General features: G+C 44.8%; 1 protein-coding gene across 1 annotated transcript in view; it reads left to right on the top strand.

Annotated features, from left to right (window-relative positions):
- The window catches only part of LOC129385587 (uncharacterized), a 274,694-nt gene that overhangs the window by 61,496 nt on the left and 202,580 nt on the right, over positions 1–10,618 (top strand). The window lies entirely within an intron of this gene.

The raw sequence follows: 10,618 nt of genomic DNA, 5'->3' as shown, positions 1-10,618 counted from the left end.
AATCTTGTCGTCATTGATATCGAGCTGGGGCCTGTGCTGCCCTCCGCTTTGAAATTTATCGACACTTACGATTACTCGTTGCAACGGAGATATTATGTCCGTTCTCCGCGTTTAGAGGTGCTGTGCGGATTTTGCGGAGAAGATCCTTGACGCGCAAGAGAATACGCCTTACGCTGTGCTCGAAGAGAAGAAGACACCATCATCGCTGTCTAGTAAAAATTAAAAAAAGAAAGCCGAGCGCTACGAGGAGACTAATGAAGACGAAGATGAGCTCAATTATTTTCATTACATGTGGAAGCAAACTTCTTTAACATCGCCGCTGGGACTATAACGAGGACATGCTGGAATACAAAGGTGCGCATGCGAGCCATTTCCAGTAGACAAATGCTTAGCGGATAATAGCCAAACATGGCCACTGCTGGCGGGATTTCTCTGCCCAGAATCAGTATTCTGCACTTCTGTAGACGAGACAAAACGGCTGAAATGCATAACAAATACGCTATCGTTTCGGCACCAGAAACAGTTTAACAATGTTTCAGTAGCTGGTCTGACGCCATTCTGTTTTGTAATGTTCCATAACGCAGCAAAATAAAAAGAGTTTGACATCGACCCCCATACTTTCTCATACCGACTACCAACCCAATAAGATAATGTCCATTTTCACATCTTTTATCCCATGGGAAAACGCTTATTCGGTTTTGACGTTCTAGCGGAAGCAGTTTGCAGAACTGCCTTGTCGGTTTCTTTCGCGCAGAGATACGGATGTTTTTCAAATGAAAAAACATGGCCATTTTAATACTTCACGCTCCCAAACCAACTTCTGCCTTGAGATTAAGCAGAGTTTAATATCATCTCCCAAATACCAACAAATTTATACTACCCAGTGTAGTGGTTTTCTCCTAAAAAATTGACTCGCCATCCCTACCATGCGAAATTGTATGGCCAGTGAAGCTGTTAAAAACGATTCAAATGCCGTCTATGGAAATATGAAGTGTGTTATTGTTCTTCCTAGTCTCAGCACGACACCGTTGTTGAGCATTACGATTTTCCGCTGTTCGAAGCCTATCGTATTCAAGCTGCTCTTCGGGATTCTTAGCTTTGCGTTGTCTAACCATAGCGATCTTCCAATGAACTGAATGAGTTGCTAGGCAGGTTGAACTTTTATATATGAAGTTTGGTGACGTTACTCGCTGATTCGTATGCCGCTGCTGGCCCTTTTCTACCGGAGCAGGTTATGCGACAGTAATCTTTACCGGGAAATTTACGCGGGGAGAAGGAACGTGCCTCGAATTGTTCACAGGCGCCTTATCAGCAATCATGCTGTTTTGACGCTTGTTTGGGGCGTTTCTTTATTGAAATAAATACTGACCTATGGTGATGTATGCCTAATTCCAAGGTATGTATTGACTTTATTTCGCTTCAATTTTTTCTTGCTGACGGACACGAAAAATTCCGACTAACTAGAGGCTAACAGCCTCGCTGCAAAAAAATAACTGAGTGCCCTTTCACGCTGTGAAGAAGGATGACCAGCGAAGCTGTCTATGTGGGCCCCTTAATGGTGGGTCTAATGGAGCTGACCGACCCTCCGCGGTGGGTCAGCTCAGCATTGCACTATCTTCGGCATCGGCATACGTATGTGGAGTGCTTAACAGCTGCTTCACCTCCGCCGCGAGTCGGCCCGGTTTGCACTGTCTTTGTTATCGGCCCACGTATGGGAAGGGCTTAACGCTTGCTTCACTTCCGCCAGGGGTCGGTCTTGCACTCCACTATCTTTAGGATTTCTTTTTCTTCATTCCGACACAATATTGGGGATAGTAGCCCTTAACAATTTCCATGTAAAAAACCTTACTGTATTTACATACAGGCAAAGGCAAATTTAAGCTGGCCCTCAGCGAAATTTTCTCCGTCCAGAGTAGTGCCAATAGCTAAAATATGTGAACGCGTTTTGCGTGAGAGTCTACTATAAACGCTCAGATATCGGTAATTAAAAAGTATAGACGTGAAAAGCACTTTGTCTGCGCTTAGGGAGTGTCCTGGGCTAAAAGACTAATATGGTTCAAAGTTTCCTTACATGCAACCCGGCAATATGGCATTAGCAGAACCAGAATAATTTTTATCGTGGTCTGGAGAGCTATATGGACGCTTTTATGAGAGAGATAATACGAGATAAGCATATCGCTTAGGTTTATTCTCAGCGCGTATTTCCAGAAAATATGAAGGTTGCTAAGGTAGTAGTATTATTTAAAAAGGGAAATAAATTAGATGTAAAAAATTATCGCCCGATCTCGATCCTCCCTCTTTTTTCAAAAGGTTTTGAAAAAACTATTCTAAGTCAGTTGTCTTCGTTCTGTGAAAAGCACAAGATAATTTCAAATGCTCAATACGGTTTCCGTAAAAACAGGGCGACTGAATTAGCTCTTCTCGATCAAAAGGAATTTATATTGCAGAACTTCGAACATAAGATATTAACAATAGGCATATTTGTCGACTTTACACAGGCGTTTGATCATATCATTCCCAACATTTTATTCTACAAACTAGAGAAATGTGGGATTAGAGGAATTCCACTTCAATTATTAAAATTTTATCCTAATAACAGACGCCAGTTTGTTTCTGTAGGCCACAATACATCGGTAACCAAAGAAATACTTTGTGGCGTCCCACAGGGTAGCATTTTGGGCCCGTTGCTGTTTAACTTATATGCTAACGATATTACTTCCATCTACGAAAAGGCGAAATTTATAATTTACGCAGATGACACAAGTGTTTTCATCTCGTCCGGTTCTTGTACCAATTTAATTAGTATGGCAAATGACTTCTTGCGCAGCCTATCCTATTGGTCCACTGAGAACTGTCTAAAAGTAAATACGGCGAAAACAAAGGCCGTAATTTTTCATACCAAAGACATGAGTCTTCTTCCTCCATATCTAACATTAGTGTATAGATGCACAAATATAGAACTCACTCTTTCTGCAAAGGTGTTAGGGGTACACTTCACGAGTTCCATGCAATGGGACGACCATGTAAGCTTTGTACTCCAAAAACTTAGCCGCATAACAGGTGTTTTAAATCGCTACAGATATACTTTACCCGTCTCTGTAAAATTATTAATTTATAATGCCTTATTCGTGTCTCACATACATTATGGGCATTTTGTATGGGGCACCACAACTGAATGTAACTTGAGTAAATTATTTCGTATGCGGAAGAAAATAATACGTGTCATCGCTAATGCACCGTTTGTCGCCCATACTGAAAACCTGTTCAAGAAATACAACATTGCGACAGCCCATAACATCTATGACTGCAGACTATTACGCGAGTATTACTTTAATACCAAACGTAACAATATTTTACTTGTAGAACTTGCAAATCTATCCGTCAATTCATACCGTTATTCAACTTGTACACCTGAAGTCTGGAAGGTTCCGCGCTCTAGAACTAACTACGGTTGTCAATGTTGTGTAACAACCTTCCAAGACTACTGAATTTATACGACAGAGCAGGCTTCAATTTACAGGATTTATCACTGTCAGAATTTAAAACTCTATTGCTTTCACTTCTTTAGAGCACGTTTGTTAATGATTAATAATGTGTGTTATGTTCCTCTTTTTTGTCTATGTTACGAAGTGTATATCATTTATTTATTTCCATGCCGCAGTGTGTTTTGCATTGTTATTGTGGAAATATTTCACTGTTCTTTCATATATTGTATAACTGCAATGTTTTATGGCCACTAGATAAATGTAATTTATATGGCGCTTGATGTGTTACCCCATGCAGCCATATTGTACCAAAGGGGGTGAGGTTACCTCAAGCCGCGTCTGTGCGGCTTTTTTCCCTCATCCACCTCCATTTACCACTCCTCTGTACATGTGTGTGTGTAAATGGAAATGAATAAATCAAATCAAAGTGCTTAATGTGTGCGTCACCTCCGCTGTGGGTAGGCCCGGCATTGAGCTGTCTTCGGGATTCTTTTCTACACACGGACGTGATAATGTGGAAAGTTACCCTTACTGCCTTCGCTGTGAGAAACATTAGTGTATTTACATGCTTTTGACAGGCAAGTTGGAGGTGACCCTGAGATAGATCAATGTCAAGAGTTAAAATATGTCAAGATATTTTTCCGTGAGTCTTCTATAAACCCCCGCATTTCATAAATAAAGAAGTGGAGACGTCAAACGCGCTTTGTCTACGCTTAGGAAGTGCCCTGGGCTAGAACACGACTATGGTTCAAAGCTCGATCCCATGCTGCCCTGCAGCATAGCATTAGTAGAACCTGAATAACTTTTGCATAAAACCATATCAACGGTTTCATGCTGGCAGACTATGCGAGATAAGTATATCACTGAGGTTAGGATTTCGGTACTCTATTTTCAATAAACGTTCGGTATTCAGACGTCATGTTAATTGAGGTTCGATCCTCTTCGGGCTGTTGGCCTTGCTGCTCGACTAGGGCGGCCCCCTTCCTTTTCTTTTCAACGGCACCCCTCCCTTGAGCGGTGCCGTTGAAATGTCTCCCCAACGAGAAACAGCTACAGCGCTGCACTTTTCTCTTCAGTTCCTTCCAATAATGTCACTTGATACTCTGAGAGGCTTTGCTAATAATGGGTACTCCTCATATGATCAACCACTATATTGAAGGTACAGAAACATATAGTTAGGCAGGCAAAACTGGCACAGCCTGCGGTGAATAACGTACCGTGCGTGTTCATATCCCATAGCAGAAGAGCAAGAAAGCAACTAAGTTTCATTGTCTCTCATGCGAAACTAACTGAAACACCGCTACAGAGCATCGCTCATAGCAAGGTGGAAATTTCGAGTTAGAAGACAGTTCTAAAAAAAAGCACTTCTCTGCAATAACAGTGCATTATTTCGCAACAGTTGTGCTTATGACGGCTGCACAATCCATGAACATGTTTGCTTAGCGACGACAAGAAATCTCGGGCGCATGTGCTTATAAAATGCTCCATAAACACGTTTTGGCAGAGATAGGTACTTCTGTTCCCTGTGGTCAGCGTACTTACAAATGACAGAGAAATACTGGTAAAAGAGGGCTTCTTTCAATGAAGACTATGTTTCATGACTGAAGTCATTTACCTGGATATTTTGGCACCGTTAAATATTCAAGTATAAACTTAGGACAGAATTGACGAAACGTAGACACACGAGCATAAACGTGACACAAGCCCAACAGATGCAGGACAGAACGTGAGCGCGTTGCGCTTAGTATTATCTGTCTTTGTATGCGTCAGTTTTGTTTCTCGTAATTTTCGCGCACAAACTTAGGAAGCACTTAGGTGCGTGGGCTGATTGCGCAGGCACAGTAGCGACTAAACAAGGAACGAGTCAAGAATAGTCATGAACAGTCAGGAATGAGTTAAGATTAATGGAAATCTAATAGTTGAATTTATGCTTTTAGACAACCTCTACCTCATCTGTTTCACGCGCAGGGCGAATGAATTTCAAACTGCCTGCACAAATCTTGCGACATGTCTAACTACTTCCTCCCTAAAATTAGACTCATTATATGCTGCTGCATCTTAGCGTTCTCTGCGATGCTTCTTTATTGCACCAGTAGATGCGCAGAGTTTACGAAGAGCTTTTTTAACTCATATTTCTCATCCACAGGTGGGCACCAATTTCAGAACAATTGTTCAAGAGCTGTGAAACGCAATGCTGTGCTGTGTGACACAGTGCTGCACACCTCATTTCTTAGCCCACACATTCCTTAAACAGACACAATCGTTGAGGATGTGATATGTCTTTTGGTGGGACAGCCTTACGTCTCATTTTTGTTGTTTCTTGTTTGGCGTAGTTGTTGACTTCCTCCGCACAATTGCAGAGCGACGAAGGCTGCCTCACACGTGCGACTGCTCTTTTTCAAACCTCGTCTGGTGCACGGGTATGAGCGATGTGCGCAACGTATTCTAGGAATATTACTTTTGCAAACATTGCCCGGTGTCCTCGCCGCGCTCGACGCTAGAATATTATATGTGAAGAATAACAGTGAACAACAAGCCATTAGCGTGTCTTAGTTTCCTTACGCCACTTGCCCTTGGTCTGCTCGGCTTTTCTGACTGATCTGTGCACCCAACAAACTTAGCTTTGCCAGCCAGCATTGTATTTCTTTTCGCTTTGCTCAGCGCACCAAATTTACTATGGGGATTTATGAGAATACCACCATATCAGTACACTTTAGCGTTCGCAGACTTCTAGCAATGTGTTCATATCAACAGGGCTTGCCTTAAGCTCTGAAAGTATCGATACCAAATTCTATTTTCGATGGCTGCTTTCTCTCCAGATAATTAATATCTAATTCCAGTTTGGTGGCGAAATGAGGAATACCGGTGAACTGGAACGCATTGGCGCACGGCGGCATGCAACAGTGGTTTAAAAAAATGAACACTGCTTGCCTTTCTTGGCTAGTCTTTGTTAGGTTAAATTAAGGTTCAAAGTAATTTGGGAAACATGATTTTATGTCAGGTTTATACGAAATAGCAAATTTGGGGTAGTTATGTTGCATTCCCTTTTCTTTTTGCAACCAATTAGCTAGCTAAAGTCGAAGTTTATTCAATTTCAGATGTAATACAATCTACAAAAGATCAGTTTCTGGCATTATTTAGTTCACTAATCGCCATATAACATGCAAATATATAATCATACGCACGCCTAATATTGTATTCATCTTACGCATGTAGGATTTCTCTATAACCACCCGTGGAAAAAGACTAATCGCTACTTACGTGACGATAGCAGTGAGACCGAGAGCCGTAGGCCAGTGCCGTCTTTATTGTTTGTCAGCAGAGAACACGTGGACACAGTTCTAACGTATGACGGCTGTAAAATTCAAGGAATTGTTCAAAAAAGATCAAGATAGTCCATTAGAGACGGATGATATTGTAAGGGACAAGCGCGCAGAGTCACACATAAGACATGGGTTCTCGTGTGACGCACCGGCATAGATGGTCGAAACTCTTCCACATATCTCAGGGTTAACCAAACGTCTTTCATTTCATATCATTTACACAGGGAAACCAATAAGATCGGAACTCCTTCAGTGGCAGAACTGCTGAGGATGGCAACAAAGTCGACGCCATGGTAGCGGCAGGTGGATGGTCCATCTTGCGAGTGTAGACGTCGCTCACTCCTCCTAGTTGCTCGTCAATGCCTTGTTGCAACGACTGCTGTCAAATGGCAGTGTAGGTGACGGATAAGTTCCGGGTAGCACAGTGAAGCTGTTCGCCAGAGTTTCTGACACCTTAGGAAGTCCGCGTGGTGATCGAGCAGCATGTTGTCGTGGACAAATAATTACATAGAGGATCTAGTTAACCTCCTTGTTAACGGTAAGGCGTATCCTTCTTTCTCTTTAAATGTGTTGGTGTTCCGAAAAAAGTGGAAGCGAGTTAGGCGCACATCGGATCTTTCAGGCTGCCGGCCACACCGACGAAGTGAAAGTAATCTGCAGCGGAACTCACTTGCCCCTTCTATCAAAGAAGAGCAGCGCATACGTACATGGGTATGCTACATTACTTAAAACGTCCCACGATCTACCGAACAGATGAGGGCAATACGAAAATGTCATCAAGTCTAAGTGTTTCATTCATGAGTTCTATGTTGAAATTTATGCTATAGCGCACAATATATTGGGGCAAGGTATTGGGGCTAATTGGGGCAAGGTCTCGCTAATCCTAACTTTTAATGGGATAATTCTTGCTTAGTTGGCGGTCGGGTATTGCAGTAGAAATAGAAGACATGTAAAATGATTTAGGTCACGATTCAGAACTTTGTTATGGCCCTATCAAGCAAAACTAAAGAAATAAAAATGAAGTCTGTTTATGATATCGTGTGAATAAAATAGGATAAGCATTGCGGCCCCATATTTGCTAGAAAAAACTCATAAACAATGTGGCAAGGTATTTATGACAAGGGCTATTTAACATTGGCTTCAGTGAATAAATTGTGTGTTGCTGCTTTGACTTTCGCAAGGGAAATAAAAAAAATGTGCGTTTTGGCACTTTCGTTATTACATAACTGTTTAGCAATGATGCGCTGTGGACCATCAACTTAAGAAATTGGGCACTTCATCTTGATGGGGCGCGTAGATGTTGATGCACGAAACTACCAGATCCTGTTCCGGTGACGAGCTGGTTGCCACGCTCATGGGGAAGTACCTGCCTGTAAACCACGGAGACAAGGAAGTCCCAGTTCAGCACTACCTCAGCCTGGCACGTCCGGAGTAGGACGAATACTTCACCGTGGGGGAACTCAGACAATTGATTTTGGCGCTCAACGGCAAGTATGTGCCAGGTGCCGACAGAATGACCAACAAAATGCTGCGGAACTGTGACGACCGTTTGATCGAATACCTCACTGAGAAGATCAACGCGACGTAAAAAAACAGCACCGTCCCAGAGCAATGGAAGACTGCCAACATAGTCCTGATCGCCAAAACCACCAAGCCTCCAAAATTGGACAACCTCCGACCCATCTCCCTCACGTCCTGCCTCGGGAAGTTGACTAAGCAGATACCTCGAAGAGAACAACGTCTATACTTACAGCATGATTGGCCTCCGCGTCGGCCTCTCGTCGCAGGACGACATGAAGATGATCAAATATCAAATAGTCGATGGCAGTACCAGGGACACCAGGGCCCTGCTCGGACTCGACATCAAGAAGGCGTTTCACAACGTTCTCCACGAATACATTCTGGCCTCCGTCACGGACCTCGAGCTCGGCCCCAGATTTTATAACTACGTCCGGTCATTCCTGACGGGGAGAAAAGCGAAGCAGCGGATCGGCGACTTTGTCTCCGATGACGTGCTCCGGGGCCCATGGGGCACACTGCAAGGCTCGGTCATTTCACCTACTGTCTTCAACATCTGCATGGTCGAACTCTCGAGGAAGCTGGCCCAAGTTGAAGGTATGAAACACACCATCTACGACAACGACATCAGGATCTGGTGCACCGGCCGCAGCGAAGGGCAAGTGGAAAGCGCCATGCGAGATGCTGTAGACGTCGCAGAGCAGTACCTGCTACCCACCGGACTCAGCTGCTCCCCGGCCAAATCCGAGCTTCTGCTTTACAGAAAAGAAAGAGCGGGAAAACTCAAGTGCTGGAAACTGGTTTCGGGAAGTGATATATTCACCTGTTCACTCGGAGTGGCGACCCGATACCCAGGGACGACTCCATCATAGTGCTGGGTATGTTCATGGAATCAGGTGGCGGGAACGGCATTGCCTTGCGCAAGATCATTACGAAGACCGACAACGCTTTTCGCCTCAAGGAGGACAACCTGCTTCAACTCATCAAGACATTTGTGCTGTGACACTTTACCTACGCGGTGGCCATGCACAACTGACTCAGAGCTGAGTGGGACAAGCTCAATGCCCTCATGAGAAAATTCGTCATGAGAGCCCTCGGGCTGCCCGTCGGAACGCATACCGAGGACCTCCTCCAGCTCGGCATACACAACACCACGTAGGAGATAGCCGAGGCTCAGGAACGGGCCTAGCTAACTTCGCTATCCGCCACGCCGGCTCGCAGGCGTATCCTCGAAGAAATTGGACTCGGTCCCATCAGGAACTTGGCTGACAACACCCGAATCCCCAGAGAAATAGGCGAGAAGATCGCCGTCGTCCCGTTGCCGCGCAACATTCATCCCGTTCACAACGCAGGTCGTCGCAAGGTAAGAGCTGTCGAAGATATCGAAACAAATGAACAAGAAAAAGATTGAAGGAAGCCTCGTGGACGCCGCCGCGTACTGCGACGGCAAGCCTTTTGCGGTTTCGGTCGTGACACGCTGGGCAAAGTCAACAACTGTGCTGCGGTCCAGACGATGGACCCCGAGGTGGCTGAGCAAGTGGCCATTGCACTCGCCATGGAAGACGGTCAGAGAGACAGTGCGTATATAGCGATTCAAAAGTGGCCGTCAGGGCATTCCAGAAAGGCCGGCTAGCTTGGTAAGTAGTTCAAATACTGAAAGGCGCCAAACACGGCAACAGCTCTATACACTCCATCCTTTGGTTTCCTGCCCACGTCGCGGCGCTTGAAGGGGTTCCTCTGTACCTCAACGAGTCTTCCCACGAAGCTGCGCATGGCTTTATGGACCGTGCTGCCCTTGGATCGGGCGACTCTCTCCTCTCCCCGAACACAGTGACGTTCCTATCACGGACAATTAAATTACTAAATTATTTTATTTAGAGGGAAGGGTTTTCCCACCGCCTCACTCCAAGCTAAGGAGTCCGCAGGCGGTCATGCTCAGACTTACAAACTATCTCCTACCCAAATCCAGCGCCCCCCCCCCCCCCCCCTTAACCGCATATATCTTAAGATATACCCGAATTGTTCTTGCGTGGCCTACGGTGAGGCTGCTCCTTTGTGTCACATGCTCTGGAAGTTCGCATCGTTGGGCCCGAAGTTCACCAAGGAAGAATGGGACACCCTCCTGCGAAGTATCGTTTTTGTGGACCAAATTTTGGCCGTCAAGCGCCCCCGTGATCTGGCTGGCATGCTAGATCGGTCCGTCTCGTCGTGGGATTTGCCGAGTGCGCGTTTTATCGCGCTTTGCTCTACCAAATAAAAATTTATTCAATCCCTCACTCACTCACTCATCCA

This window comes from Dermacentor andersoni, chromosome 7, assembly GCF_023375885.2.
Source record: "Dermacentor andersoni chromosome 7, qqDerAnde1_hic_scaffold, whole genome shotgun sequence".
Lineage (NCBI taxonomy): Eukaryota > Metazoa > Arthropoda > Arachnida > Ixodida > Ixodidae > Dermacentor > Dermacentor andersoni.
The sequence above is the reverse complement of the archived record's forward strand: the minus strand, read 5'-3'. Positions and strand labels throughout refer to the sequence as shown.